Raw genomic sequence first — 27027 nt, 5'->3', positions numbered from 1 at the left:
AAAAACTGTGGGAGGCCGGGCACAGTGGCTCACGCCTGTAAGCCCAACACTTTGGGAGGCCAAGGCGGGTGGATCATGAGGTCAAGAGTTCAACACAAGCCTAACGAATATGGGTAAAACCCCATCTCTACTAAAAATACAAAAATTAGCCAGGAATAGTGGTGTGTGCCTGTAGTCCCAGATACTGAGGAGGCTGAGGCAGGAGAATCACTTAAACCCAGGAGGTGGAGGTTGCAGTGAGCCGAGATTGCACCACTGCATACTAGCCTGAGTGACAGAGCAAGACTCCATCTCAAAAAATAAGTATAAGTAATAAACAAAAATAAAACATTGGGGGAATACAGGCACATAAAGGAAGATAAGGTTTTTATACTTCACTCAAACTGATAAAATAGTCACATCACTAGATTCTAATGTTATGTATATATTGTAATACCTAAAACAATCACTAATTAGGCTATACAAAGAGAAACACTAAAAAACATCACAGATAAATCAAAATGGAATTCTAAAAATGTTCAAAAACTCACAAAAAATCATGGAAAAGGAAACAGAGCACAAAACAAAAAAACAGAACAAGGGGAAAACAAAATATAAACTGGCAGTTCTAAACCCTAACATATCAATAATGACATTAAATATAAATGATCTAAATACAACAATTAAAATATAGAGATTGGTAAAGTAGATTAAGAAACATTGCTCAGATACATGCGTTCTTCAAGAAACTCATTTCAAATATGGTACAAACAGGTCGAAAATAAAAGGATGGAGAAAGATATATCAAACAAGCATTAATCAAAGGGAAAAAGGATTGGCTATACTAATATTAGATGAAGCAAACCTCAGAGCAAAGAAAATTACCGGAGACAAAGAAGGACATTTTATAATGATAAATTATAAATGTTTTTCAGCAAGAAGATATAGCAATACTAACTGTGAATGCACCAAACAATAAAGCTGCAAAATGTGTGATGCAAAAACTGACAGAACTGAAAGGAGAAATAGAAGTATCCACAATTATAGTTAGAGACTTCAATTCCCTTCTCTCAACAGTTGGGAGAACAACTAGACAGAAAATCAGTGGGAATATGGAAGAATTTAACAATATCACCAACCAACAGGGTCTAATTTACATGTATAGAACACTGCACCCAATGACAGCAGTATACACATTCTTCCCAAGAGACCATGGAGCATACACAAGAGATCGCACCACTACACTCCAGCCTGGGCAACAGAGCGAGGCTCTGTTTCAAAAATAAAAGAAGAAGAAAAAAATATATATGAAACAAATTATAGACTATGATCAAAGAGGATTTATTCCAGGGATGCAAGGCTGGTTCAATATTCAAAAGTCAATCAGTAATTATCCACCATATTAACATAAACTAAACAAGAAAAATGACATTATATCAAATCAAGGCAGAATAAACAGTTTATAATATTTTTGTATTTATTCATAATGAAAATTTCTGCCCATGCAGCCGCAGAGTCAAAGCCGGTTCCCTCCCAGTCCCGTCTCCCAGCAGCCTGCCTCCTCTTCATTGCAACATGACAGTTGCCACTGCATCCTTGCCAAGGACTTCCTGGCAGGTGGAGTGGCTGTGGCCATCTCCTAGACGGCGGTAGCACCCACGGAGGGACCAAGCTGTTGCTGCAGGTGCAGAGTGCCAGCAAGCAGATCACTGCGAATAAGCAATACAAAGGCATTGTAGACTGCATGCTCCATATTCCCAAGGAGCAGGAGTCCTGTCCTTCCAGCACGTAACCTGGCCAATGTCATCAGATACTTCCCTACCCACACTCTCAACTTCACCTTCAAAGATAAATACAAGCAGATCTTCCTGGGGGGTGTGGACAAGAGAATCCAGTTTTGGCTCAAATTTGCAGGGAATCTGGCATCAGGCAGTGCCCCTGGGGCCACATCCTTGTGTTTTGTGTATCCCCTTGATTTTACCCGTCCCCATCTAGCAGCTGACGTGGGTAAAGCTGGCGCTGAAAGGGAATTCTGAGGCCTTGGTGACTGCCTGGTTAAGATCTACAAATCTGATGGGATTACAGGCCTGTAACAAGGCTCTAACGTGTCTGTGCAGGGTATTATCATCTACCGAGATGCCTATCGGTGTCTGTGACACTGCAAGGAGAATGCTTCCAGATTCCAGGAACACTCACATGATCATCAGCTGGATGATCGCACAGTCCGTCACTGCCGTTGCTGGGTTGACTTCCTATCCATTTGACACTGTTCGCCACAGCGTGATGATACAGTCAGGGTACAACTGACATCATGTACACAGGCACGCTTCACTGCTGGAGGAAGATTGCTCATGGTGAAGGAGGCAGAGCTTTTTTCAAGGGTGCATGGTCCAATGTTCTCAGAGGCATGGGCGGTGCTTTTGTGCTTGTCTTGTATGATGAAATCAGAAGTACACACAAGTTATTTCCTAGGGTGCTTCCCCCGTCAACAGGCATGTTGTATTATATAACATATCTTGAGCATTCTTGACAGACTCCTGACTGTCAATTTATCAGTGGCAACTGTTTGCTGGTTGAAAATGGGAAGCAATAATATTCATCTGACCAGTTTTCTCTTAAAGCCATTTCCATGATAATGATGATAGGACTCAATTATATTTTTATTTCAGTCGCTCCTGATAAATAAACTTGGAGAAAGAAAAATATCTAAAATAAAAAAAGATACAATTTTCAGAACATAGAAATACAGAACTTCCTCAGCTTGATTAAAGGACATCTACAAAATACCTACAGCAAATATTGTAGTCAACGTTGAAAGGCTGAATTCTCCCCCTAAGATGAGAAACAAAACAAGCATACCTACTCTCATCACTTTTATTCAACACAGTACGAGAAGTTCTGGTCAGCAGAATAAGACATAAAGTAGAAAAGAAGACATACAGATTGAAAAGGAAGGGATAAACCTGCCCTTATTTACAGGTGACGTGACTTTCTACACAGAAAATCTCAAGCAATTTAAAAACAAAAACAAAACACGTAACCAAAAAAACTTCATAGTTTTTCATATATGTGTGTTGCAAATATTTTCTTCCATGCCATAATTTTTTTGTCTTCTCAGGATCTTTTGCAAAGCAAAAGTTTTAGTTTTGATGAATTCCGATTTTTCCATGTTCCTTGTATGTACTGTGCTTTTGATACCAAGTCTAAGAACTCTCTAGGCTTAGCCCTAAATTCTGAAGATTTCCTTCATTTTCTTTTTCTAAAAATTTACATATCTGCCTTTTACACTTAAGTTCATGATTCATTTTGGGTTAATGTTCTATAAGATGTGAGATTTGGATGAAGAAGTGAATTCAGCAAGTTAAATATAGAATACATTGTATTTCCATACACTGACAATGAATACATGGACACCAAAAATTAAGACAGAAAGCACCATTTACCATCATTCAACAAATGAAATACTTAGATGTAAATCTACAAAACATTTACATGTGCTGACAGCTACAGAATGCTGATGAAGACATCAAGATCTAGATAAATGGAAAGACACTCTGTGTTCATGGATTGAAAGACTCAAAGGAATAAAGATACTTATTCTCCCCAAATTGATGCGCAGTTTTGTTAAGATTCCTATCAAAAGCCAGAACAATTTTTAATCATGCAGGCAAGATCGCTGTAAAATTTCTATGAAAAAGCAGAAAACAGAAATAACAAAAACAGTTTCTAAAATGAAGAATAAAGTGAGAAGAATCAGTCTACCCAATTTCAAGACTTTATATAGCTATAGTAATCAAGGCTGTGGTATTGGCAAAGGGATAGGCATGTAAATAAACAGAACAGTATAGTAAACTAAAAAAAAAAAAAAAAAATCCCCACAAATATGCCCAATTGAATTTTGGAGCAATTGGATCTCTGTAGGCAAAAACAATGTACCTTGATCTATTCTCACATCTTATACAAAATTAATGAATCATAGACTTGAATGTAAAATGTAGATGTGCAAATTTTTAGAAAAAAAATTAAGGAAATCTTCAAGATCTAGGACTAAGCAAAGAATTAGACAATACCGAAAGCACAGGACATGAAAGGAAAAATTGAAAATCGAACTTCATCAAAACTAAAACTTTTGCTTGCTTTACCTATGATCCTGAAAAGACAGGGAAAAAGCAAATTGTAGAGTGGGAGAAAATATTTGCAAAACACATATACAGCAAAGAAATCATATGTAAAACATAAAAGGAACTCTGAAAACCCCACAGTAAAAACCAAAAATCCAATTAAAAAATTGGCAAAAGACATAAACAGACATGTTACTGATGGCAAATAAGCATATGAAAGATCCTTAATAAGTTAGTCGTGAGAGAAGTGTAAAGTAAAATCACTTGGCATCACTATATACCTGTTAAAATGGCTACAAAATAAAAGGACCCCAAAAGCTGGCACAGATGCAGAGACAGTTGACCACTCATGCAGTGCTGGTGGGAATGTGAGCTGCTACAGCCACTCAGAAAACAGTTTGAAACAGTTTCTTAAACACACACACACACCATCATCTGACCTAGCAATTATTCTTTTGGGCGTTGATCCCAGAGAGATGAAGACTGTTGTTTACACAACAACCTATACATGGATGTTTATAGCAACTTGATTCATAAGAGACAAAAACTGGAAATGGTTAAACTGTGGTACACCCATATCATAGAGCACTACCCAGCAATAAAAAGGAATGAACCACCAACACATTAAAGAACTGGCTGAATCTTCAGGGAACCATGAGTGAGGGAGGGGGATGCCAATCCCAAAAGGTTCCTGTGCTAGATGATTCCATTTACATAACATTCTTGCAATGACAAAATGATAGACATGGAGACTAGATTAGTGGTTGTCAGGGTTCGGGAGGGGTAGGGGCAGGTGGGCAGTGGGTTAGGCTATAACCAGGCCACATGAGAGATGCTTGTGGTCTTGGGGATGTTCTGTATCTCCACTGCATCCATGTTAATATCCTGGTTGTGTTATTCTACTGTAGTTTTGCACAGTGTTACCATTGTGGTAAACTTACTAGAGTACCTGGGATCTCCCGTATTGTTTCTTAAAACTACATGTGAACTTACCATTATCTCAAAACAAAAAGTTTAATTAAACAACAGTAAAGTTGGGCAAAGCATTTTTCTCTTCACCATCTTCAAACTCTTCAATTTATTCAAAGACTTTTTCAAAGTCAGATCAAATACACATGGTAAATAGACAAGGAGGAATGAGATTGTGGACACTATGGACTTCACTGGAAAATATTTTAAAAATTATTGACCAGGTGGCCACAGTGGCTCACGCCAGAATCCCAGCACTTTGGGAGGCTGAGGCGGGCAGATCACGAGGTCAGGAGATCGAGACCATCCTGGCTAACATGGTGAAGCCCTGTCTCTACTAAAAATACAAAAAATTAGCCGGGTGTGGTGGTGAGGCCTGTAGTCCCAGCTACTCGGGAGGCTGAGGCAGGAGAATGGCGGGAACCTGGGAGGCGGAGCTTGAACTTGCAGTGAGCCGAGATCGCGCCACTGCATTCCAGCCTGGGAGACAGAGCAAGCCTCCGTCTCAAAAAAAAAAAAATTGACCAACATTTTATTTCTTGCTCGTGACTAATTTATGTTTTATTTTTTAAAAGATAGGTTCTTGTTCTGTCACCTAGGCTAGAGAGCAATGATATGATCACAGCTTATGGCAGCCTCGATATCCTGGACTCAAGCAGTCTTTCCTCAGCCTCCTAAAGTGCTAGGATTAAAGGCCTGAGCCACCATGCCAGGCTACTTTTTACATTTTTTGTAGAGACAGGGTCTCGCTATGTTGTCCAGGCTGGTCTTAAACTCCTGGGCCAAGTGATCCTCCTGCCTCAGCCTCCTGCATTTGACTTATTTGTCTTTGCAAATTGTAACTACCTCCACTTGACTGACTTTTAGGAGTGATGTGCTGGGCTAAGCACCTCATAATTTATCTCAGTCAGTCCTATGCTATGTCTGAGATAAGTAATTGTGCCTAATTTGCAAAGAAGAAATGATTCTCTCAAAGGAAAGTGATTGTTAACCAAAAACTGCAGAGTGATGAGTCCAGAATGGAAACTCATGCTTTTCTTATTGCAATTCCACTACATCATGCTGTTCCCTCTGCATGACATGTGCATGTTGTGCTCCTCCTGAAAAACTCCTATGTGGCTCAAATATAATTTCCCCTGTTCATTCTTTCCTGGCTGAGGCAGAAGTAATTACTCTTGGTTACTGTCCTGATTCTTTGTATGTACATATTTTAAAGCACTTTTTACACTCCTGCAACTGTATATCTAATTCTTTGTTTTGTTTTGTTTTGGTTTGGTTTCTGTTTTTGTTTTTGGAGACAGTCTTGCTCTGTCGCCCAGGCTAGAGGGCAGTGGCGCAATCTTGGCTCACTGAAACCTCCACCCCCCAGGTTTAAGCAATTCTCCTGCCTCAGCCTCCCCGGTATCTCGGATTACAGGTGCCCACACCACACCTGGTTAATTTTTGTATTTTAGTAGAGACGAGGTTTCACCATGTTGGTCAGGCTGGTCTCAAACTCCTGACCTTATGACCCACCCGCCTCAGCCTCCCAAAGTGTTGGGATTACAGGCGTGAGTCACCACGTCCGGCCTGTGTATCTAATTCTTATAGGAGAATCAGAGTTCCTGCAGGGCTGGTGCCTAGTCCCTTTCTTTTTGTTGTGTTACTAAACATAACAGCGTAGCATACATTTTGTAAGCTCACCAGAAATGTTAACTATTTGAAAAAGAGTAAATGGTGAAAACCTTTTCACAAACTAGATAGAATGGAATCCAGACTCTACGTGCATGAAGTATAAAAACCCAAGCCTGAGTATTAATTAGGCCGCATTGTTCAAGCAGAGCTCAACTCTCTAATGAGGCTGACAAATAATTTTTAGCTCTGTTTGTGACATTTAGGATGAGATGCAATTAAACGTCTACTTGCCAAGTCTATGTATTTCCTATGAGTGATACTCCCCAAATAATCTTTGGATATTCCCGCTTATTTGATGGACTCTGAGTGTGTGTGTGTGAATGTACGTGTGTGTGAATGTAAACCAAGCTACAAATTAGTAGATAGAACCGTGTTGTTTTCTATTTGAAACATCACAAATGACCAAGCTTACCCAGAAAGGGGATAAGTTGTATCCTTTACTTCCAGCCCCATCTGAAGAGTTCGGTACAGCAAACATGTACCAGGCTAGCTGGCGACACAGTGAGGCACAAGGCAGTTCTCACATTCAAGCGTGGTGAGTGACAGGAGCCCTGGGAAAAATGCTTCAGAGTCATGCCCAAATATTCAAGTCCACATAAATAAGGGTGAGCAGATGGCTCGGAAAGATGGGAGCACGATCACAAACCGCAGCTTGGCCAGTCCCAGCTGGGCACACCTGCCGCATGCAGGCCTCACTGGAATTCAATAATGACAAGCAAGGCAAGGCTTCCAGGGAACGCAAGTAAGCATATACATAAATAGGAATCGTGTGACGGTATACGGTGCCTACACGTGGTAAGCGTTCCGTAGCGTTGCTGCTGCCCTGAGATATTTTCATTGTGCCACTCTGAGTGGTCGTTGTGTAAAAAAGTTGGGGGACAGTGGCATTGCCAGGGCTGGCTTACTCACTGATGCAATGAAACATCTACTTGTCAAGTCTATGTATTTCCTATGAGTGATACTCGCCCAAATAATCTTTGGATAGTTCCACGTATTTGATGGACTCTGAGTGTGTGTGTGTGAATGTACGTGTGTGTGAGTGTAAACCAAGCTACAAATTAGTAGATAGAACCATGTTATTTTTCACTTGAAACATCATAAATAATCAAGCAACAGTACAAATCAAGAAAGATCTTTCTTTAAGATAGGCAGTGATTATCTCTAAATAAAAAGGAATGCTTCTCAGCTACCCTTCATCACACTCAGCGTGATGCAAAATTTGTTGTTTTTGTTGTTGTTGTTAGGAGTGGGGCGCGTGCATACTGCCAAGCGGCTACCTAAGAGTCAGTCTGGAGATGTTTATTTTTGGCAGAAGGTCAGGCTGGATATTCTGCAGCGTCCTTTCACTGAAAAGCATCTACGTCCTCCGTACAACATGTTTAGTTTTCTTTTGTGCATTTCTGAGCTCGCTGGAAATCAGAGAAATATCAAAGGGGCCAATGACAAAATAAAGAAAATAAATTTTTATTATAATAACTTGAATTAAAATCAGGGCCCTAAGTACTTAGTATTAGTCACATAAAGTATTATTCACTAGGTGTTATTCACATAAAAATATCTATCAATCACTAGGTATTAGTCACAGAAAATATCACTCATTAGGTATTATTCACAGAAAAGCTTGGTTTCCCTGAGGGCCAGATGCCAGCAGCAATCCAGAGGCAGCAGGGCTGTGGGCAGGGGAGTGGGACCCCACAAAGGTGCTGCAGTGGCTCCAGGTCAGACGTGCTCCCTGGCTCCCAGCAGAAGAAAATTCAATTCCTTTCTGCAGAAAAATATTTTTAACCTCTTAGTCTCTTCAGATATTCTATTAAGGCAAGTATTTTTGCCATTAAAATGATTGAATCTATAGTCAAAATTGTTCGTACAGAGACATCAGCAGGCCCGTGTGGCTTTACAAGTAAAACATATTTAAAAAGCAAGACACCCAGAAATACAATTAGTGAGAGATGTTTGAAACCACTATGGAGAACACAAAAAAAAACTATATTGAAAGATAATAATAAATACAAAAGAAATGAAGAGATTCTATAATACGTTCATGGATAGAATCAATATTACCAAGTTTGCGACAGTACAGTCAATAGTATAACCTACACTCAATCCAATTCCAGTCAAAGACCCACAGGTTCTTTTTTTTTCTTCTGCTGCTTTTGACAAACCTGACACAAATATGATTCTAAAGTTAACGTGGAATAGCAAACGTGTAATAGACAGGACTCTGTTGAGAATCTGTGAGAGCAGTTCTTACCGGATATCAACACAGCCTGTAAGGCAACGTTAGTTAAGGCACGGGCAGCAGGATCCACAAACCGAACAGAGGAACGACCTCACAAGCCAAGAAATAGACCCTCAAAGATCTAGAAAACTGAAATAAGAAAGCGGTGGTGACATTGCCTGGAACTGAGGAAAAGATCAGATTTTCAAAAGATCACGTGGGGACAGTTGGTTATCCATGTGAAGAAAAGCTGGATCCCTACTGTTACCGTATACTGAAGTGAATTCCTGACGGGTTAAAGCCTTAAGTGGGAAACAAAACCCTTTATATGTTTTAGAAAAACAATTTTATAAACTTAATAGTGAAGAAGGATTTTTAATATGACCTATAAAAGGCTGTCCACTATATGAAATATTTGAGCATGTGAAAATGCTTTAGGCTGGGTGCGGTGGCTCACGCCTGTAATCCCAGCACTCTGGGAGGCCAAGATTAGTGGGTCACCTGAGGTCAGGAGTTCAAGACCAGCCTGGGCAACATGGCAAAACCGTGTCTCTACTAAAGATATAAAAATTAGCTGGGCGTTGTAGCGGTTGCCTATAATCCCAGCTACTCGGGAGGCTGAGGCAGGAGAATCGCTTGAACCGAGTAGGCGGAGGTTGCAGTGAACTGAGATTGCGCCACTGTGCTCCAGCCTGGGCGACAACAGCAGGACTCTGTCTCAAAAAAAAAGAGAAAAAAAATACTTTAGAAAGAAGATGAAAAGGAAAGCCACAAGCTGGGAGAGGATACATGCATACATTACATTTGACCGAAAAAATCCAAATCCCTACCTAGCAAAGGAAACAAACGACAATGGACAAAAGACACGAATAATTGTTTCAGAGAAGAAAGCCCAGATTACAAAGCATCACAAAAAGTAATTTACCCTCATTAGCTTCTCAGGAAATACGTCCTGAGATCCCAATGATGTATTTTATCAACCGTAGACTGGAAAAAATTAAGATCTGATGACTCAAATTGTCGCAACAGCTTTGGAAACCAGTATGGCAGCATTTCATGAGTTTGAATACTTGTCTCGTCCTTAACCCACCAATTTCATACCCAGTTGTAAATACTTGCATGTGTGCACAGGAGACACACACGAAAATTCCATTTATCGTTGTTCGCAACAGACAAAAGTTGTCAACAACCCAAATGTCCACCCAAATGACAGTCCTAAGATCCCAGCACATTAGAGAACATACTATTTGATTATCCTTATAATGCTGTGTTTCTTTTCAAAACCAATACGGAATACTGAATTAATCCATCAGTCTATGCTTGAATACCTGAGGGACATGCAACTCTTTTACAAGAGAGCCCAAATGCAAAAAAAAATGCATAAATATTTTGTGGTATTTCACATGATGGAATATGATTTAGCAGAACATGGATAAACTGTTACATGAAAGAAAACATCTTAAATCAAATATTGAATGAAAAGAGCAATTTGCTGAAGACAGTATACAGCCTGGAAAAATATTTAATGTAACTTAAAAACAAACAAAGCTAAACAATATAATGTTGGAGACACAGATAATGTTGTGCTAACTTAAAAAAAAAACAGTTTTTAAAAGAAGTAATGATAAGCATTTCCTTTGGGGGAGAGATAAAATAAAGTATGAAGAAGACACACAGGTAGCTTGAAGGTATTTTGAGAGGGTGAGTTCACAGGTGTTTATTTTATTATTATGTTTCATAATAGGTAGCATATAGCTTACTTATGTTCTTTTGCCTATATCAAATATTACAAAATATTTTTAAAGAACTATTGTTAAGACATTATTTCTTTAGCCAAGCAAATGACTTTGAATCAAGCGTATGAAGTAGCTTCTGTAACACCTTATTTCCAAATAGCAACAGCAAGTGAGGCCGTACCAGATTAAGAAGCCAGAAGACTTATGTCAAAACCCACTTCACGCACCGATTGGCTCTATGAATGTAGGTGAGGCATGAAACTTCTCTGAATCCCAGTTTGCCATCTATAAAACGAAGCTTAAAATAAAATCCTGTCCTGTCAACTTCATAAGCCCATTACAAAGAGGTAATATAATAGTGATTTGAAAATTGTTTAGCATGAAGGTGCTATTATGAGGTTAGTCAGTAAATGTCATCACCCATGTGTTGTAAAATTTTGATTGGCAGCACTATGGACATAGAACAGCAAATGGGAGCAACTTCTACAAAGAGTGGCAGCTGGAAACATTTTCTCCCAAAAAGGTGATGACCGTGGAGCTTTGAGGAGGCACTCCAGAAAGAAACACGAAATTGTCTTGGTTTCAATGCAAATGCGGGGTCTTTAGGATTTTGAAACTGTTACTGTGACTAATAGTAATAATGGCAGCGTATGTAATAAAATGAGTCCTGAAGTGAGGTTTAGAGCAACAGCTTAAACTCAACTTTATCACTGATTAGCTTTGCGATCCTGGAAACTCAATCTCTTAGCACGTCTTACTCTGCATCTGTCAAGTGTGGCTGATTTTATGAGTACTGTTTTCTCCAATGCTGATACTATATAATTCCAAGGCTCTGTAGAAATTTGTTTGACAATGAGCTGAAATGGGCAGTAAAAAAGGTGATCTTCACAAACAATGTCTTGAATGGTTGGTTTGTACAATCTCCTGCGTGGTTTTACATGTCACCTTCTTTCAGACAATCCTAAAATTCCAGCACGTTAGAGAACATACTATTTGATCATCCTTATAATGCTGTGTTTCTTTTCAAAACCGATACAGGATACTGAATTAATCCATCAGTCCATGCTTGAATACTTGAGCGACAGAAGCTATTTTACAAGAGAGCCCAGTCCCATTTTGAGTAGTTCTCATTAGTAGAAATTACCTTGCAAGAACTCTATCTAATGTTATAATCATCTGGAGGCACTTGGCCATCTGCTCCCCATAGACTTTCATCTGCCCTTTCAAACCAGCCCTATGGCCAGACACTGTTCCTGCTATTTTCCACACCTCATTTGTTCCAGGTCACTCAGGCAGTCTGGACCTAGAGTTTAGGCTCACCCATCATGCTCTATGTAGTAGGACTTATTTCCAAACTGGTCTACACTTTTAAAATGTAGTAGACTTGATTTTATAGATTTGCAGAAAAATTCAGCAGAAAAAACAGCGGGTTCTTATGTATTCTTCTCCTCCCCTTCTAGGTTCTCCTACTAACATCTTGCATTAGTGGAGGACATTTGTTAAAACTGATGAACATACTGTTACATGATTCTTAGCTAAAGCCTACAGTTTACATTAGGACTAACTCTTGGTTACATGTACACGTTATGGGTTTTGACAAATGTATAATGACATACAAACCATCATTATAGAATCATACCAAATAACTTCACAGCCCTGAAAACCCTGTGTTCCACCCATCCATCCTTTCCTTCCTCCTCAAAAATCCTAGACAATCACTGATTTTTTTTTTTTTTACTGTTTCCATACTTTTGGTTTTTCCAGAATGTCATAGTTGGAATTATACAGCATGTAGCCTTTTCAGGTGGACTTCTTTCTCTTTTTCTGTTTTTTGAGATGGAGTCTCGCTCTGTCACCAGGCTGGAGTGCAATGGCGCGATCTCAGCTCACTGCAACCTCTGCCTCCCGAGTTCAAGTGATTCTCCTGCCTCAGCCTCCCGGGTAGCTGGGATTACAGGCGCCCGCCACCACGCCGGGCTAATTTCTGTATTTTTAGTAGAAACGGGCTTTCACTATGTTAGCCAGGGTGGTCTCAATCTCCTGACCTCGTGATCTACCCGCCTCTGCCTTCCAAAGTGCTGGGATGACAGGCGTGAGCCACCGCGCCCGGCCCAGATTGCGTTCTTTCTCCTAGCAATATGCCTTTAAGATTTCCCCATGTCGGCCGGGCGCTGTGGCTCACGCCTGTAATCCCAGCACTTTGGGAGGCCGAGACGGGCAGATCACGAGGTCAGGAGATCGAGACCATCCTGGCTAACACGGTGAAACCCCGACTCTACTAAAAAATACAAAAAACCAGCCGGGCGAGGTGGCGGCGCCTGTAGTCCCAGCTACTCGGGAGGCTGAGGCAGGAGAATGGCGGAAACCCGGGAGGCGGAGCTTGCAGTGAGCTGAGATCTGGCCACTGCACTCCAGTCCGGGCGACAGAGCGAGACTCCGTCTCAAAAATAAAAAATAAAAAATAAAAAAAGATTTCCCCATGTCTTTTAATGGTTTGATAGTTTGTTCCTTTTTATTGGTAAATAATATTCCATTACCACCTTGTCCTACAGTTTATTTATTCTCCTATTTGATAACATGTTAGGCGTTTTCTAGTTTGGGCAATTATGAATAGAGCATATACAATCTATATTTAGGCTTTTATATATGCATAGGTTTTCAACCCATTTGGATAAATACCAAGACGTGCGTTTTCCATGTTACATGATGAGAGCTTGTTTCGTTTTGTAAGGACTAAACAATGAATGAGAGCTCCTGCTGCTGCACATCCTCTCTGTCATTTGGTGGTGTCAGTGCTTTGGATTTTAGCCATTCTGATAGGTATGTAGTGGTGTTCGCATTTGTTGCTTTAGTTTGCATTTCTCTAATAACATATGATGTTGAGCATCTTTTTATATGCTTATTCTCTATCTGTATATCTTTGATGAGGTATCTGTTCAGATCTTTGGCTCATTTTGTAATTGGGTTGTTTGTTTTCTTATTGTTAAGTTTTAAAAGTTCTTTGTCTGTAATCCCAGCACTTTGGGAGGCCAAGGTGGGAGGATCACAAGGTCAGGGGTTGAGACCATCCTGGCCAGCACGGTGAAACCTTGTCTCTACTAAAAATACAAAAAATTATCCAGGTGTGGTGGCACATGCCTGTAGTCCCAGCTACTCGGGAGGCTGAGGCAGGAGAATCACTTGAACCAGGGAGGCAGAGGTTGTAGTAAGCCGAGATCTCACCACTGCACTCCAACCTGGGTGGCAGAGTCTCTCTCTAAAAAAAAAATAAAAGAGTTCTTTGTGTATTTTGGATTCAAATCCTTTATCAAGTGTGTGTTTTTGCAATGATTTCTATTAGTCTGTGGCTTGTCTGTTCATTCTCTTAACAGAGTTTTTTGCAGAGCTGAAGTTTTTAATTTTAATGAAGTCTGACATAATTTTTTTCTTTCACAGGCCATACTTTTGGTGCTGTATCTGAAAAGTCATCGTCATACCCAAGACCACCTAGATTTTCTCCTATTATCTTCTAGGAGTTTCATAGTTTTACATTTTACACTTAGACTTCCGATTCATCTTTAGTTAATTATTTGTGAAATATATAAGAAAACTCTAATTCATTTGTATGCATGCAGATATCCGGTTGTTCCAGAGCCATTTTCTGAAAAGACTATCCATTCTCCACTGAAAGGGCTTTGCTCCCTTTTCAAAGATTGCTTGATCGGATCTGTGTGGGTGTGGGCTCTCCACCCTGTTCCACTGGTCGATTTGTCTATGCTTTCACCAGTACCACATTGTCTTGATTACCACAGCTTTACGATAAGTCTCATTCACACTGATTATCTGGCAGTCAGTGCTCTTGGGATTGAAATTTCAGGCCAGGATGGCATCCCATATTCTCTGCGTTTCCACTAGATTCCGACTGTGCAAATAATTGCTGGAAAGTAAAATGCTTCAAAATGTGAAAATAATGATGTAATTCAGAAAAGTGGTTAATTCTACCATTTTATTTAAGAATGCTAATTTCACTGAGAATCAATTCTATAATTTTACTTTTACCCAAATAGCCCTGAAATATATATCTGCATATATATAGAAAATATATATGCATCTATTATATATTATGTATTTTATTATAAATACATAATAATGTATTATGTATTATATACAATAACTAATATGTATTTATATAATATATAAAATATATATTATATAATATATTATCTATAATAATATATCTTTATATAATGTATATTTAATATATTTTCATATAATTTACATATATAATTTATATATATAATTTATTCATAATATATACTATATTACATATAAATATATAATTACATATTATATATAAAATAGATGCATATATATTATATATGTGTAATTGATGCTTCTATTTTTTATGTATAATTGATGCATCTATATTAATAGATTCATATATATAAAACAGATGCATCTATCATGTATATTTGCATGTACATATGCAAATATATGCACCTATTTATTTTGGAAACAGCATCTCACTCTTGCCAAGCTGGAGTGCACTGGTGTGATGATAGCTCGCTGTGACCTTGACCTGCACCTATTTATTTTGGAAACAGCATCTCGCTCTTGCCAAGCTGGAGTGCACTGGTGTGATGATAGCTCGCTGTGACCTTGACCTGCACCTATTTATTTTGGAAACAGCATCTCGCTCTTGCCAAGCTGGAGTGCACTGGTGCGATGATAGCTCGCTGTGACCTTGACCTGCACCTATTTATTTTGGAAACAGCATCTCGCTCTTGCCAAGCTGGAGTGCACTGGTGTGATGATAGCTCGCTGTGACCTTGACCTGCACCTATTTATTTTGGAAGCAGCATCTCGCTCTTGCCAAGCTGGAGTGCACTGGTGCGATGATAGCTCGCTGTGACCTCGACCTGCACCTATTTATTTTGGAAGCAGCATCTCGCTCTTGCCAAGCTGGAGTGCACTGGTGCGATGATAGCTCGCTGTGACCTCGACCTGCACCTATTTATTTTGGAAGCAGCATCTCGCTCTTGCCAAGCTGGAGTGCACTGGTGCGATGATAGCTCGCTGTGACCTTGACCTGCACCTATTTATTTTGGAAACAGCATCTCGCTCTTGCCAAGCTGGAGTGCACTGGTGTGATGATAGCTCGCTGTGACCTTGACCTGCACCTGTTTATTTTGGAAGCAGCATCTCGCTCTTGCCAAGCTGGAGTGCACTGGTGTGATGATAGCTCGCTGTGACCTTGACCTGCACCTATTTATTTTGGAAGCAGCATCTCGCTCTTGCCAAGCTGGAGTGCACTGGTGCGATGATAGCTCGCTGTGACCTTGACCTGCACCTATTTATTTTGGAAACAGCATCTCGCTCTTGCCAAGCTGGAGTGCACTGGTGCGATGATAGCTCGCTGTGACCTTGACCTGCACCTATTTATTTTGGAAGCAGCATCTCGCTCTTGCCAAGCTGGAGTGCACTGGTGCGATGATAGCTCGCTGTGACCTTGACCTGCACCTATTATTTTGGAAACAGCATCTCGCTCTTGCCAAGCTGGAGTGCACTGGTGCGATGATAGCTCGCTGTGACCTTGACCTGCACTATTTATTTTGGAAGCAGCATCTCGCTCTTGCCAAGCTGGAGTGCACTGGTGCGATGATAGCTCGCTGTGACCTTGACCTGCACCTATTATTTTGGAAGCAGCATCTCGCTCTTGCCAAGCTGGAGTGCACTGGTGCGATGATAGCTCGCTGTGACCTTGACCTGCACCTGTTTATTTTGGAAACAGCATCTCGCTCTTGCCAAGCTGGAGTGCACTGGTGCGATGATAGCTCGCTGCGACCTCGACCTCCTAGGCTCAAGCAGTTCTCTTGCCTCGGCTTCCTGAGTAGCTGAAACTACAGGTGAGCGACACCATACTCAGTTAATTTTTACTTTTTGTAGAGACAGGGTCTCACTATGTTGCCCAGGCTGGTCTTTAACTGGGCTCCGGCAATGCTCCTGCCTCAGCCTCCTGAAGTGCTGGGATTACAGGCAGGAGCCACCATACCCAGCCTTACATTTGTTTTACTAGAATACTTATGACTTAGTGAAATGTGACCTCCATGACTGTTCCAGTAGCTGTTGAATGTGAGCCCACTCCACTCAACACAAGGATTCAATTTATAATAAACTCCATCCCTACCAATAAATCCCTTCACAGGTGTTGATGGTGTTACAGCTTGAATTTCTGCTACCTCAAAAAATGGGGTAAATTGGAAAGCTAAATATCACTAATTTTGTTACAGTGTATGAGCTGAAATAACACCTTCCTTTTTTTTTTTTTTAATGCTGAAGAAAAGTAAGAATGATTTCTAAAGTGCCCAGAAACACCTGAGCCTCGGTCCAGGTCCTTAATCACCCCGGTGACAGAATCCATTTCCACCCCCTTCCCTGCAGTAGGCACAACACAAAAACCCGACTCCTTCCCTCTGCAGGAAATAAGAGATCATAGGAACACATTTTAAAACTGTGGCTGGTGCCTGCTCTGTGGAGAATCTTCGACGTCCAGACTGAAGTAAACGACAGAAGCTTTTCCAGAGAAATCTGAATTATTTCAAAATCATGTAAGATAAACTGTGAGCATGGCGGCGAGGGAGCATGTCACAGTGTGCCTGTCACCTAAACTGGAGGTAACAGGCTAATGGAGAGCCCAAGCGCCAGGAAGGCCAGGTGATGCCATGTGAACCACCAACCCTCAAGTCTCTGTGGCTTAAAACCGCACAAGTTGACTTCTCATTTGTGCAAAATCCTCTGTGTGTCTGGGCAACTTTGTAGTTGACTGGCCCCCGGGTAATCCCGAGTGAGATTTCTCCACATGAATCCAAGTGATTGTCACAACAGGAGGCAACATTTCCTGACTTTTTTTTTTTTTTGAGATGGAGTTTCACTCTTGTCCCCCAGGCTGGAGTGCAATGGTATGATCTCAGGTCACCGCAACCTCCGTCTTCCAGGTTCAAGCGATTCTCCCGCCTCAGCCTCCCAAGTAGCTGGGATGACAGGCGTGCGCCACCACGCCGGGCTCATTTTGTATTTTTAGTAGAGACAGGGTTTCTCCATGTTGGTCAGGTTGGTCTGGAACTCCCGACCTCTACTGATCCGCCTGCCTCGGCCTCCCAAAGTGCTGGGATGACAGGCGTGAGTTACCGCGCCTGGCCTATTTCTACACATTTTATACCAACAACTAAATAAATGTTCCTGCCTTTTAAGCTACATTATTTTTCACCACCATTCGTTCGTCAGAAATTGCAGCATAGCTCTGCCTAATTGCAGCAGAATTGGGGGGCGGGAGAAGCCCAGATGGAGAGGAAGCTGAAATACGGATGAGCCTTAGAAGTCTCCGTCACCGTACATTAGCTCCAGCCTAGTCTTCATTTCCCCACTTCTGATTTTTGCCAAGCAAAGCTCCCCTGTCAGCTCTCAATTCAATCTTACATAGTTACAATTCATAGTACCAACTGTATGTGAAAAACTTCTGTTCAGTATACTCTCAAACTTGACTCTTCATCCGCAAGATAAAATTAAAATTCAGCTGAGTGATTGGAGATCCCTCTGGCAGCAGGCACGTGACAGGGGAGTGGAGCGTATTGCTGATGGGGTCAGAGCAAGCCCTCCAGCCAGCCGTGCTGCTTACTTAGGGAGTGTCCACAGACAAGCCACCTAACCCGTCAGAGTCTCGGCTTCTTCTTCCATAAAATAGGGAAAATACCATCAGCTCTTGCAGGTTATGGGGAATATTAAATGAGATTATCTCTATACAAATTAGTATAGCACCAGGCTCACAATAAAGGCATGATAGACGTTGCTATTATATCATCACAATCCAGTTCTAAAGCAATCCTATGACAAGTTTGGGTGATGGCACTTTACGAATAGGGTGGTCCTGGGATATAAAATTGAAAAGAAGGAAGAGGAAGAGGAAGAGGAAGAAGAAGAAGAAGAAGAAGAAGAAGAAGAAGAAAGAAGGGGGAGGAGGAGGAGAAGAGAAAGGAAGGAAAGAAGGGAGGAGGGAGGGAAGGAAGGAAGGAAGGAAGGAAGGAAGGAAGGAGGCTTTTATTCACATTTAAAGAAACGGTAACACAGAAAACATTTGTTTTAGCAATCTGAAGGTTAAAGTTCTACTTTATTTATTCTAGTACTGATAGAGTTAGGAGAATATAAAGGCAGGCTGAGAGAGGTGCTGGGCTCCTACACGTGAGCACCTTCCACAGTGGAGCAATCCCCCCTCTGGAGCAGATCACACATGTGGAGTGGGGATTGGGCACAAGGGGAGGCTGTGGTTGCCACAGCCCAGTTCAATGTGTCCTTTGATGCAACAACTAAGGTATGGATAATGTTTCACTAACAAAAGTGCCAGAATCCTCCTTTTTGACCACCTATAGCCATTATTTGAATCTTTCAATGGTCCAAATTTTACATTATTAAAAATGAGTGAATGTGTTTCCACTGTTACAGAGCTAGCCTGAGACAAATTACAAAGTTTGCCCTCTCTCCTTTCCAGCTACATTTTCCAGTGTCCTTTCCTTTGTCTTTCCTTCTTGCCACAGGTCCTCATGCTGTCCTCTGGCTTCTCAGAGCCATGCTAGCCAAACCTGTCCCCACAGCGTAATAACTGGGGCATGGCTTTGAACCTAGACATAGAATTTATGTCTTTTACAAAGATTAACTGAAAGTGAAACATAGGCCTAATTTTAAAATGCAAAAGCTGTAAATCTTCCAGAAGAAAACATAAAAGAGTTTATATGACCTTGATTCTGATGATGAGTTTTTGGATACAACACCAAAAATACAACCATGAAACAAAAAAAACCAGTCAGTTAGACTTCATTAAAATTAAAAACTTCTACTTTGCACAAGACACTGTTAAGAGATGCTGGCGAGGTTGCAGAGAAAATGGAATGCTTATATACAGCTGGCGGGAATGTAAATTAGTTCAGCCACTGTGGAAAGAAGTTTGGCGATTTCTCAAAAAATTTCAAACAGAACTACCATTCGACTGAGCAATCCCATTACTGAGTATACACCCAAAGGAACATACATCGTTCTACCATGAAGACACATGCATGCATACGTTCACTGCAGCACTATTCACAATAGCAAAGACATGGCATCAACCTAGATGCCCATCAATGGTAGACTGGATACGAAAATATGGCACACATACACCATGGAATAGTACTCAGCCATAAAAAGAATAAAATCATGTCCTTTGCAGCAACATGGATGAAGCTGGAGGCCGTTATCCTGAGCAAACTAATGCAGGAACAGAAAACCAAATACCGCATGTTCTCACTTATAAGTGGGAGCTGAACACTGAGTACACAGGGACACAGAGAAGGGAGCAGTAGACACCAGGCTCTACTTGAGAGTGGGGGACGGGAGGAGGCAGAGGATCAAAAATCTACCTACGGCACACCATGCTTATTACCTGGGTGACCAAATAATCTGTACACTCAAGCCCTGCAACACGCCATTTGCCTGTATAACAAACCTGCACATGTATCCCTGAAACTAAAATATAAGTTAAAAAATAAAATCAAATTAGAATTGGAAACAAACAGACACTGCTGAGGGATGAAAAGACAAGCCAAAGACTGGAAGAAAATTTTGCAGAACACATATCTGACAAAGGTCTTGAATCCAAAATATACAAAGAATGTATAGAACTAAACAATAAGAAGATGACCCCATTAAAAAAGAAAAAAATGAACAAAGATCTGAACAGACACTTCATCAGCAAATGAGCACAAGAAAAGATGCTCAACATCCTATGTTCTTACGGAAATACACATTTAAAAAGAATGAGATACCACTATATTCCTATTAAAATGGCTATTTTTTATTTTTATTTTTTTTAGATGGAGTTTCGCTCTTGTTGGCCAGGCTGGAGTGCAGGGGCATGATCTCGGCTCACTGCAACCTCCACCTCCTGGGTTCCAGCAATTCTCCTGCCTCAGTCTCCCGAGTAGCTGGGATTACAGGTACCTGCCACTATGCCTGGCTAATTTTTTGTATTTTTAGTAGAGACGGGGTTTTGCCATGTTGGGCAGGCTGGTCTCAAATTTCTGACCTCAGATGATCCACCCGCCTCAGGCTCCCAAAGTGCTGGAATTACCGGGGTGGGCCACTGCACCCAGCCTAAAATGGCTAAAATTTTTTAAAATGACAATACCAATTGCTGGTGAGGATGCAAAGCGACAGGAACTCCCTTTCATTACTGATAAAAATGCAAAATGATACAGCCACTTTGGAAGACAATTTGGCAGGTTTTTTTCACAAAGCTGAACATAGTCTTATCACACAATCCAGCAACTGTGCTCCTAGGTATTTTCCCAACTGCTTTAAAAACTGGGGTCTACACAAAAATGTTCATGCAAAAGTTTATAGGGGTTTACTCAAAATCATCAAATAACTGGAAGCAACCAATATTTCATTCAGTAGATGAGTGGATACAAAAACTGTGGTACATCATGTGGTGGAATATTACCCAGTGATAAAAAGGATGAGCTAGTAAGCCGTACAAAAGACACAGATGAATCTTAAACAAATGTTGTTAAGTGAAAGCAGTCTGTCTGTAAAGGCTATATCTATATGGTTCCAAATGTACGACATTCTGGAAAAGGTAAAACTATAGAGAGATCCGTGGTTGCCAGGCATTTGGAGTGTGTATAATATTAAGCAAGAGAAGCACAGGGGATATTCTGGTGGCGAAGTTATTCTGTATGATACCATAATGATGAATGCCTGACACTGCATTTGTCAAACCCCATTGAAATTTAGATCACAACAAGTGAGACTTACTGTGTGTACACATTTTAAAAAATATTTAGGAGGTCAGGAAACACCAGGATGAAATAAAGAATATTACGAATGTCCAAAACAACCTCCCTGAAATGGGCGAAATAACTCTGGAAACCAGTGGGGTCTGTAAAGACTGGAAAGCATCTAGATGTGTGTGAGCTCTGGTCTCTAGTTTGGCAAAATGTTTCCCATCAGGTGCAGGTTAATAATTCTGAAACATTATCCGTGCATACTAGTATCAAACAATTAAAAAAACAAACAGTGGATGCTGAGAGCCACTTTTCTCGCTATTGGAGTTGAGGGTGCAGGTAAACCAAGGAAGGAGGCTAAAACCATCCTGTGCTAATAGAATACAACTAAGATATCACTGTGAACTCACATTTACCCTACTACAGATACATATGTTAGAACTATTTATACAGATATGTGTATATATATTAGCATCACATGTATACATATGTAGGTGCTGACACATATACAACACATATGTATATACATTTCCTTTGCGTTTTGAATTTCCTTTCTCGGTCAGCTGAGAGGGCTTGGAAGCAACAGCTCCCCAGCATCAATGAGCACGTCTAGTGTCCAGACCTTGATTTTGAATACTGTTGTCCAAAAAAAGGGAACCAGGGCTCCTAAGAGAAAAGACTGATTCTAGGACTGGGATAGGAAATGTATAAATGAGTCTGGAGCATTTTGTAGTGACAGAAAATAAGAATATGCTAAAAAATAATAAGGTAGCATTGGATTATAACCCAAAGCATAATCCAAAGTATCTCTAAATTCATTTTGATATAAATGAATAATTCAGTAAATAAATGAATGGCGAACAGTAGGCAAATCTCTACGCAAAAGAACTCCAAAAAATTTATGTAAATACCCTTAAAGAAGTTGAGCATAACTCCCAACTTCTTACATGCGAGCTGGGCTTGGCATAGCTACTTCCTTCCAAAGTGCACAGTATGGAAATGGGGAAAAAGAATAACTTTATAGTGGAAAGGCTTGGCATGCTCTGTCTTAGCCAGCTGATCTCCATCAATAGATATAAGTTGAGAGCATGTACCCTTGATCTAATGAGGTGGGAATGGCATTCCAAAAGCCCAGTCATAAGAAAAACATCAGACAGACCTAAGCGGAGAGATATTCTACAAAATATCTGACCAGTACTTCTCAAAACTGTCAAGGTCATCAAACACAAGGCAAGTTGGAGAAAGTATCACAGGCAAAAGGAGCCTAAGGAGGCATAAGGACTACTTATAATGTTGTATTCCTGATGAGATCCTGGGACAGTAAAAGGACATTAGGAAAAAAATAAGGAAATGTGAGTAAAGTGTGGGCTTTAGTTAATAATCATGTACCAATATTGGTTCATTCATTGTGACAAATGCACATAATGTAAAATGTTACTCATAAGGGAAATTGAGTTGGAGATACATGGGTACTCTTACACTGTCTTTGTAATTTCTCTGTAAATCTAAAGGGTTTTTTTGTTTGCTTGTCTGGTTTTTTTTTTTTTTTTTTGAGATGAAGTCTTGCTCTTGTCACCCAGGCTGGAGTGTAATGGCGCGATCTCGGCTCACTGCAACCTCCGCCTCCCAGGTTCAAGCGATTCTCCTGCCTCAGTCTTCCGAGTAGCTGGGATTACAGGTGCCCACCACCACACCTGGCTAATTTTTCTATTTTTAGTAGAGACAGAGTTTCACCATGTTGACCAGGCTGGTCTCGAACTCCTGACCTCAGGTGATCCACCCACCACAGCCTCCCTAAGTGCTGAGATTACAAACATGAGCCACCGTGCCTGGCCTAAAAGTTTTTCTTTTTTTTTTAAGCTCATTTAAAAATGTATTATCTTGGCACTGTTTTGTATGCCTTAGAGTAAGTACAAATTTTGTCCAAAGAGACATGGCAGCCCCTCTCCTGAACCACAAAAAGCTTCAACTGGTTTTCTTTCTTCATGGATATTTGTTCATTAGCAATCCATCAGAAGAACAAAAAGAGCAGCTGATTTTTCTCTAATATGATATTTTGTACACCTAAAATATGCCAAACACTCCTCAAAATGGACTTTCTATGACTCACTTAATCCTCACAGTGACTTAGGAAACTACTGTCATCACCATCCCCTTTTTATGGGAACTGCGTCATGGAATGGTTCGGTAAGTTGCCCAAGATGACCCAGTCAGTATATAGTAGACGGAAGATTCCAATTCAGAGCGTCCAGCTCCTGGCCCCACGCCTTCACTCCTCCCACACCAACTGATTGTACAGCGAGTGGACTGGCAGGAAGCAGTTCCAGGACTGTCTCGTGTGCTTTGTTCCTTTTCTCCACCATGAGAAGGTCGCCTCTGCTACTCCTGTCTTGCAGAATGTCTTCCCGACATGGACCTGCTCCCCCGGCTTCTCAGAGTGTGGCTCCTGAGCCAGCAGCAGCAGAGGCGCCTGGTCACCTGCTCCCCCCCCCACCCCCCACCGGCTTCTCAGACTGTGGCTCCTGAGCCAGCAGCAGCAGAGGCGCCTGGTCACCTGCTCCCCCACCACCCCCCGCCGGCTTCTCAGACTGTGGCTCCTGAGCCAGCAGCAGCAGAGGCGCCTGGTCACCTGCTCCCCTGGGCTTCTCAGAGTGTGGCTCCTGAGCCAGCAGCAGCAGAGGCGCCTGGTCACCTGCTCCCCAGGCTTCTCAGAGTGTGGCTCCTGAGCCAGCAGCAGCAGAGGCGCCTGGGAAGTTGTTAGAGACGCCAGTTCTCCATCCCAAATCTACCCAGTCAGAAACTCCAGGGATGGAGCCCAGTCATAACAAACCCTCCAGGTGATTCCGATGGAAAAGAACGTCTGACAACCATCGGCACGCACTGGGACAACTCGCTTCATCGTTCTGAGCCCGGGTTTCTATTAGGAGAGCGTGTGGAACCAGTGATCTCACGAGCAGCTGGTTCTATGGCCAGAGTCTGACACCCACAAGGGCATGTGAAGCCGAAAATGGTGGCTGCCGTGTTGCACTGCCCAGATCCCCGCTCAGAACTGAGGCCAGAGTCTCTCCTGCAGTGGTGACTGACAATGGCTTACAGCTGGGTTTCTCTTCAGGCATTGTCCTCAGCAGATAGGATCAAGCCCAGTTCATGCCTCCTTCCCTTGCTGGGGTGGGCAATAGCATAGGCCTCCTGTTTCAGTTTGGGACAACTCGGTTGGATCCCTCTAGTTCCAGAGCACCCTGTGGGGTTGACTGGGGCTCTGTCCCAAGTCCCTCTCTTGCAGCACAACGTCTTTGCAGGCGTTGGTCCCCACTGCATGTCCCCAAATTTCCTGCATGCAAGTCTCCATCTTACAGTGCACCTGGGGAACCTGGCCTGGGGATAAAGTTTAAAACGATATTTAGTATAACTGATACAGTGGGCTGGGATGAGTTCAGGGACAGGATTTGACTAACTTTAAACTGGAATCCATGAAACATAAGCTTTGTCCAAATGATCTTCTATAGTAATAAACAATAACTCAGATTTGGCTACAGCAGATTTAAATGTTTTAACTTATGTTTTGGATATTTGCACAGAATGTAGTTAAACTGTGTAATGAAGTTTTTCTGTTTTCCTCTCGTCTCCCCTCTTTCTCTGAACCCTCTCTCTCTTCCCTACCCTCAACAGGCTGACCTTGTTGGAGCAAGGTACCCTGATCCCTGTCACATTTCACCCAGAATTGAAGCTGTGGTTTATGTTGGGCTGTGACTGCCACTGGCCTCTTTTTTCCTTCCCCCCAGCATTGCACACTGACCTATTGGGATGGGCTCCTCTGGCCCCAGCTAGACACTGTCCAGGCCAGTCTCGGGGCTGGACCACTGCGGGGCTGCAGGGCTGAAGGCTTGGGTATAGCACTGAAGCCACAAGTATCTCGTTCTTAGCCAAACCCTGCCATAGCTGACTCAGGGAACTTTCTGGATTTATTTTCCTACAAGTAGTGAATTTCATTGGCTTGAAATTTATTTCCTAAGTGCCCAGGGGCTCCTCAGAGGGCCTCTGTTTCCAGGTACATGTATGAAGCTGGATCTTCCTTCCAGCCCTCCCCAGCAGCTTGTCTTCCTCTCTTTTCTATGGCAGGCTTCCATGTCAAGTTTGTCCAAAGTAAGTTTTGGCAGACAAGAAATCCACTTGAGAGCACAGCTGTGGTTCCTTGGAGTTTTGTGCATTTGAGAGATGATAAATGGATGTTTGTATTAGCCTCTCTAGAAACCAATTCCATTTTAATCAGAACCTTGGCTTTCTATAACCTCTTTCCTCACCCCACCCCTGGCCCTGGAGGTATTTTGAGATGAAGTCTTTCCCCATCTGGTGAATTTCACTCCACAGCTCTCTGCTCTGCCTTGAGCAGTATCAGTGCCAGAGTGCCAGTCTAGCCTGGCAGGCACAGGCGATTCGAGCACTAGCAAAGCAGGAACACTTCGCTTCTTAAAGAATTTTATATTTGATAATTTAAAAATGCATTGAAGAGGAAAAAGCTAAAACACAGGAAAAACTAAAACTTTATTGGATTTTGTTATACTTTATAGGCTGTTGTTAAACGTGTGTGTGTGTGTGTGTGTATAAAATTTTAAAAATCTATTTAATTCCATACAGCATAGGAGCAGGCAGTGGCCAAAGGATTGGCACCATGAGGGTTTTGGTGCCTCTGAAAGTTTGAATGCAGCCCTAGCTACCATCAATGCACTTATCACACGCTACCTCCATGTCAAAAATAATTTTAACTTTCAGGGCCTAGCTTATTACCTCACAAGCATCCACAGTCACGAAGTTTAGTGTACACAGATAGGATGGTATAATATGCCCAAGTTTCTAGAGCTATGCTGCGCAATGTGATAGCTGCTAGACGCGGGAGTCCCATTTAAATTTAAATTTCATGAAAGCAAATTCAGTTCGTTGGTTGCAGGAGTAACTTTCAAGGGTTCAACTGCCACATGAGGCTGGTGACACTGGACAGCACAATTAAATAGTATTTCCATAACTGCAGAAAGTTCTACTAGACAATGCCACTCTAGAAATAATTAAAGCAATATTGTCTGAGGTAAGATAAAATGTGGAGAGTTGGTGCTAATGTCTAGTCTGTGGAGAGCCAAAAGAATTTCTAGAAGCCTCTAGATCAAAGGCCATGTACATTTGCCCAAGAGGCGGTTTCATCTTACGGAATCACCTGGCTGTTACTTCGCTTTCTACAGGCTGGCTGAGGGTACGTCCAGTTTTATACCCCCACTATTCTCTGGAACATGTACACATCTGCCTCAATACATAACAAATAGAATCCACAGAAATTCAACGTATGTTATTTTCCCCTGGCTCTCGGAGCTATGGACTCTGCAAAATAGCCAAGATCTTATTGTTTTGGTTGCATTAATATCTGCTGCTCCAGATTGTTGAATACTTTCTTGTATGCAATAATCAGCAAACCTTTATTCAGCGTTTTTAGGGAGCCAAACACTGTGTTAAGTGCAGGGAGTAGGTAGAACAGTGAGCTCAGGGTTAGTGAG

General features: G+C 41.5%; 1 pseudogene; it reads left to right on the top strand.

The window, feature by feature from the left end:
• Positions 1-1481: 1481 nt before the first annotated feature.
• LOC117084984 lies at positions 1482-11241 on the top strand (annotated as a pseudogene).
• The last annotated feature ends 15786 nt before the right edge of the window (positions 11242-27027 follow it).

This window comes from Trachypithecus francoisi, unplaced genomic scaffold, assembly GCF_009764315.1.
Source record: "Trachypithecus francoisi isolate TF-2019V2 unplaced genomic scaffold, Tfra_2.0 Lachesis_group1, whole genome shotgun sequence".
NCBI classification, from domain to species: Eukaryota; Metazoa; Chordata; class Mammalia; order Primates; family Cercopithecidae; genus Trachypithecus; species Trachypithecus francoisi.
The sequence above is the reverse complement of the archived record's forward strand: the minus strand, read 5'-3'. Positions and strand labels throughout refer to the sequence as shown.